This window comes from Dioscorea cayenensis, chromosome 12 (assembly GCF_009730915.1).
Source record: "Dioscorea cayenensis subsp. rotundata cultivar TDr96_F1 chromosome 12, TDr96_F1_v2_PseudoChromosome.rev07_lg8_w22 25.fasta, whole genome shotgun sequence".
Lineage (NCBI taxonomy): Eukaryota > Viridiplantae > Streptophyta > Magnoliopsida > Dioscoreales > Dioscoreaceae > Dioscorea > Dioscorea cayenensis.
Genome location: NC_052482.1, coordinates 8,228,270 through 8,234,525, shown reverse-complemented (window position 1 = coordinate 8,234,525; position 6,256 = coordinate 8,228,270). Strand labels below are relative to the sequence as shown.

At 42.5% G+C, this 6,256-nt stretch overlaps 1 non-coding gene across 1 annotated transcript; it reads right to left on the bottom strand.

The window, feature by feature from the left end:
- Nucleotides 1-3,708: 3,708 nt before the first annotated feature.
- LOC120274308 lies at nt 3,709-3,815 on the bottom strand. The gene has a single exon (XR_005540837.1). It is a non-coding gene; the product is annotated as a small nucleolar RNA R71 (small nucleolar RNA).
- Between the last annotated feature and the right edge of the window lie 2,441 nt (nt 3,816-6,256).

Below are 6,256 nucleotides of genomic sequence, written 5' to 3'. Positions count from 1 at the left end.
CGGGGGGCTTCTCACTTGGAAGCTTACCCTCAACCTCACGACCACTTCTCAAAGTGATCGCCTTCACATGCTCTCTAAGATTGGTTTCGGTATTACTTGGTAAGCTTCCTTGTGGTCTTTTCGATAGAGACTTCGCAATTTGCCCCACTTGATTCTCAAGATTGTGCAAAGAAGCGGTGTGGTTGCAAAGTGTAGCCTCGACTGATTGAAACCTTGTATCCGATGATTGCATAAATCTAGTCAAGGCCTTCTCTAAATCGGTCATTCGGGTTTCCAAGCCTAAAACACGGTTCTCCATGTTTAGGGCTTATTGTTGTTGGGAAACCCGTTGGTGCCATGGCCTTTTGTGGTCCTTGGTTGCTTTACGAAAAATTGGGATGACTCTTCCAACCCGGATTATAGGTGTTGCTATATGGATTCCCGTGGTTCCTCGTTGCATTACCCACAAAATCGACTTTCTCCACTAAAGATGCATCACCAATAGAGATCAGGCAATCGGACGGAGCATGTCCTCCACCACACCCCGTGTAAGTAGTCACGACCACCACTCTATTAAAAGTAAAAAGGTTTAACTTCTTACTCAACGATTCCACTTGTGCCGCCAATGAAGTTACTGCATCTATTTCATGAAGCCCAGGCACCTTTTTTCTTTCCGGCGCATTCCACTAATAACTAACTGTTCATGGGCATGTCTTCTCTAACTGTCAGGCTTCTTCCTGGGTTTTACTGCCCATTGTACCTCCTGAGGCGGCATCTAGCAATTGCCTTATACTCGGATTCAACCCATTATAGAAAGTCTAAATAATCATCCATTCGGGAAATCCGTACTGTGGACACCTCCGTAAAAGATCCTTGAAGCACTCCCATGTCTCAAACAATGACTCTAACTCCATTTGCACAAACGACGATATCTCATTGCGAAGCTTGGCCGACTTTCTCAGAAGAAAGTATCTAGCAAGAAAAGCTTCGACCATCTCATTCCAAGTCGTGATGGAGGCCTTGGGCAAAGAATGTAGCCACTGCTTGGCTCTTTCCTTTAGAGAGAATGGGAAAGCCCTCAATCTAATAGAATCATCTGATACACTGTTAATCTTCAGCATATCATAAACTTCCAAGAAGTTCTTTATATGGTTGTTTAGATCAACATCAGGCAAACCATTTAATTGCGGTGATTGCTGAATCATTTGGATGAACGCTGGCTTCAGCTCAAAGTTCAGAGCAGTAATTAGGAGTCGTACAATACTCGATTGTGTTCCCAAAACTGAGGGTCTAGCATAATCAGAAAGTGTCCTCTGTTGCTTGATAAGTGCTTGAGTAGACATATTTTTATATATGTTTTACATGCATTGAGCATCATTTTTAACATGGTTTATGTCTCATATTGTGTATTTGGTGTTCTTTTATGCATATAGGTTGTGAATGCCTTGAAGAGTTAAAAGGAAGCAAAGATAGGCTATAAAGACACAATGTTGGGAGTTCTTATTCAATTCAAGGACCAAGACATGAGAGGAGTTCATAAACATGGAGATGTGTGCCAACTTCCAAAAAGATTTAAGTAAATTCACTAGTTGGAAAGGCACAAAGGCAGCCACATCTTCATGTTCCTTCTTTTTGTGAAGATTGCAAGACCTCTCAAAGATATGTCGACGAAGAAAAGTTTTATAGCCTACCACATGGACGTGTGCCCGGACATGTGGCCTAAAGAGAAGAGTGTTCAATCGCGTTTTGTGAAAAGTACTGTAGTAATTTTACTGTAGCAATTTCACAAGCCCGCGTGGAAATTCCTGCAGCCCACGCGGACGCGTGGAAAAGCCACATGGGCACGTGAAGGCACGTGGCAGGCACGGTTTTGGGCTTTAAATAGGCCATTTATCCTATTTTGTAGGGACTTTTGCCGTGGGTTTTCGCGAGCACTTTGAAAGCAAGGCGGCTAGGGTTTTGGAGGAGGTCTTTGGCGATATTGGGGGACGTCCATCACTAACTTTGATCGATCTTCTCTCCGTCATAGCTTAGAGGGAGCCTTCGGTGACCTAGCTTGGAGAAGGATTCTTCAAGACGTTGGGCGACCCATCAAGGCCATCATCACAAATTTAAGGGGGTTTACTTCATGGTTTTCATTGCTTTTCATTGTAATAATCATTGTTTTGTAATTTGCTCCATGGAGGGCTAAACCTTAGTAGGTATTTGGGCATGTGAACCCTAGGATCTATGTTTTTGTAATGATTTGCTTTATGTTTCTATTAATCTAAGTTGATTTGAGTATTAATCTTGTATTCTCATTGCTTGCTTGTTTAATTAATCCTTGTGGTTGATTGGATTTGCATGATTTGTTTCTTTGATGTGAGGGAGGTCTCTATTAGAGTTAGAACTTCAAGGTTAAAGAGGGTTGAGAGGGTGATTCATGAGATAGTGGAGTGTCCCCTCTCCCTTCCGATTGAGTGTTTCCTATCTCTGCATTCCCTAAACTCTATGCAACCATATTTGGTGTGAGGCGTGAGATTGAAAGATTTCTCCGCCGGGACCTTGTCGGGGGTTAGAGATCCTTCGCCGGGAATTAGGGTTGGATCTATCTTTAGGAATCAGTTTCACTCTTAGGTGTCCCTAGAGCGTATTGCGGTCATATGTGGTGTGAGGTGTTGAGATTGAGCGATTTCTCCATCGGGACCTTGTAAGGGACTAGTACCGGTGGCTTGGAGGCAAGGGCCGGTTGTTCTTGGATTATCTCGACTCATTAGACTCGGTTTAGAAGCATTTAGTGAATCGTGAGCTTCATGTTAGATCCTAGGGGGAGCATTGCCCGGGTATCTCATCTTTATTGATTGAGATCTCCTCTACTTGTTTTCTTGCTCGTTTGCTTGCTTATTAATTCTCTTGCAATTAGTTCATTTCATCATATCCATTGATTTCGACTAGATAACTAAGAATTGGTTAATACTAATACTTCCGTTCCCTGTGGATTCGACTACCCACTCACCGGGGTAATTATTACTTCGACACCCGTACACTTGTGGTTTACACGCATATTCGGACCTGTCAAGTTTTTGGCGCCGTTGCCGTGGAACGGGATATTAGGAACACTAGGACTTGGTTACTTTAGTCATTCACATTTTTCATTTTCTATTTCCACTTCATACTTATTTCTTCCGCCGTTCTTATTGTTTCTTTTCATTGATTTCAGCTACAGGTTATGACCCGAGGGAATCCTTCGACATTGGTTGAGGAGGATCCTGAAATTGAGCGAAGAATTTGTAGAAGGGGCAAGGAACCTATGCAGGAACAGAATTTTCCAGCTGAAATAGAGGTTGAAGAATCTGAGAATATGGCAGAACAATGGGGTAACCGAGAACACTCTCAGATTTTGCCAGGCCTACAATTCGTGGGACACAATCGAGCATTGTTAGGCCACCGGTAGCAGCCCAGAATTTTGAGCTAAATCCGGGTTTCATTCAAATGGTTCAACAGTCCGCACAATTTAATGGGTTATCGGATGAAGACCCAAACAATCATATTGAGAATTTCCTTGAAGTTTGCGATATGTTGAAGATCAATGGGGTTTCGGATGATGCAATTCGTTTGAGGGCTTTTCCATTTTCACTAAAGGGGAGAGCCAAACAATGGCTACATTCATTGCCAAGAGCCTTGATTACAACATGGAACAAAATGGCCGAGGCTTTCCTTGCAAGGTATTTTACTCCGGGGAAATCGGCAAAACTTCGTAATGAGATATCATCATTTGTTCATATGGAGCTTGAATCTTTATTCGAGACTTGGGAATGATTCAAGGACCTCTTGCGGAAGTGTCCACAACATGGGTTCCCCGAGTGGATGGTTATTCAATCATTTTACAATGGGTTGAACTCGAGTAGCAAAAAACTTCTTGATGCCGCCGCAGGAGGAACATTGGGAAACAAGACTCCCGAAGAAGCCCGACAATTAATTGAGGAAATGGGTTTGAATAGCTACCAATGGAATGTAAGAGACAAGAAGAAAGTGGTCGGGCTCCATGAGATCGACGCGGTTACATCCTTAGCAGCCCAAGTAGAAGCACTGAGCAAGAAATTGGACACTTTGACTTCATCAAGGGTAGCCGCAATCACAAGTTGTGATGGTTGTGAGGGCTCACATATGCCGTCGGATTGTCCTATCTCAATTACAACTTCAGCCCCAAGTGAACAAGTAGATTTTGTGGGCAATTCGGGAAGAGGACAAGGTAATCCGTATAGCAACATCTACAACCAAGGGTGAAGAAACCACCAAAATCTCTCGTGGGGCAATCTAGGACAGCAAAAGAAAACTGCCCCACCCGGATTTCAGCAAACACCTTCGATTCCGGAGAGAGTTTTAGAATTGGAAAGGGTTTTATCAAAGTTTATTCAATCAACCGACACAAGGTTCCAAAACATAGAGGCAACACTCCGCAATCATACAGCTTCTTTACATAATTTGGAGAATCAAGTTGGACAAATAGCGAAGTAATTGGCGGAGAGACCTTTAGGGAGCCTACCAAGTAACACCGACACTAACCCAAGGGAGCAAGTGAAGGCGATCACTTTGAGAAGCGGTCAAGAGCTCCAAGAAGAGCTCACTGCTGAGAAAAATTCTGAAATTCTTCAAGCTAAAACCCCCACTGGGAAGATTGCTGAATTTCCTCAAGAACCGCCAAATGATAAGGTGCAAGATAACGAGAACCGACCAGCTGCGTCACTTCCTTCATATACTCCAAGGATCCCTTATCCAGCGCATTTGAAGAAAGATTAAGTTGATGCACAAAATAGGAAATTTCTGGATCTATTCAAACAGTTACATATTAACATTCCCTTTGTAGAGGCGTTATCTCAAATGCCTTGTTATGCCAAGTCCTTGAAGGACCTCTTGACCAATAAGAGAAAGATGGAAGAAAGTGTGGATGTGGTGTTATAAGGGAATTGTTCAGCAATGCTTCAGAAAAATCTGCCAAACAAAATGAAAGATCCGGGATGCTTTATCATACCTTGTGCAATCGGAGGTTTGGGGGAAGAAAAAGCTTTGGCCGATTCGGAAGCTAGTATTAATGTCATGCCATACACTTTGTTTCAGAGATTGGGGTTAGGAGAGACACGACCAACCCGCATGACTTTACAGCTGGCCGATCGCTCCATTCGTCATCCTCGAGGTATAATTGAAGATGTTTTAGTAAAGGTTGACAAGTATATTTTTCCTGCAGATTTTATCGTGTTAGATGTCGATGAAGATGCGGAGGTTCCATTAATTCTGGGAAGACCCTTCTTGAGAACCTCCATGGCTCTCATTGACATGGATGGAGGCAAGATGACATTACGCATTGGAGAAGAAAAGATCACATACCGTCTCGCCGAAGCAATGAAGCACTCTCTTGACTTTGATGATACTTGTTATTTTTTTTTATGTCAATGATGAGATTTCTGATGACTACCTGTAGGAATTTCTCAATCCAAATCCATATGAGGTGTGGCCGGACATTGAAAAGGAGGACACAACCAATTGTGAAAAACGAGTCCTTAATGAACAACCTCAAGGAGGATTTTTGAAACAGATTTTTCGCCGAGCCAAGAGGTCAAGACGTCGCCACTGAAAGTACTCCAACACACTTGGGGACAAACACATAAAGAAGGGCGTGACATTCCGTCATTCGGTAACATAGTCAAAAATTTTTAATTGAGTGTGAAGAATTTCTGTCCATCATGTGTGGAGGTTGCTAGGAAAGAGGTTTTCCATCTTTATGAGCCACCATGAGGTAAAAACAGGTACGTCAAGGTAAGTGACGTTAAATAAGTGCTTCTTGGGAGGCAACCCAAGCTTTAAATTAGTCTTTACACTCGAAATTTAAATTCTACAGAAATAATTTCATGAGTGTGTGTCTTGATTAAATTTTGTTGACCGCTGGTGTTTTCATGGAATTCTTTTTGGTGATTTGAAGTGTTGTTTATGTGAATAACATGGTTTAGGGTGAATTTGATGTTTAATGTTGAAAAATTGGTATTAATTTGGAGTTCCGGGTTCGGGCACTCTATGGACTTTCTGCAGAAATTTTGCAATCCACACGGCCGCGTGGAATTTCCACGCAGTCGTGTACAGTACCCACGCGGGGGTGTGGAAAATCCACACCCCCATGTGCCTATAAGAATATGAAGGGGCACTATTCATCATCTTATATTTTTAAAAGAACCATTTCATCTTCCACCTTCCACTCCTATAAAACTATGTTTCATAGAGTTTTCATGGTATTTTGATGATAGTT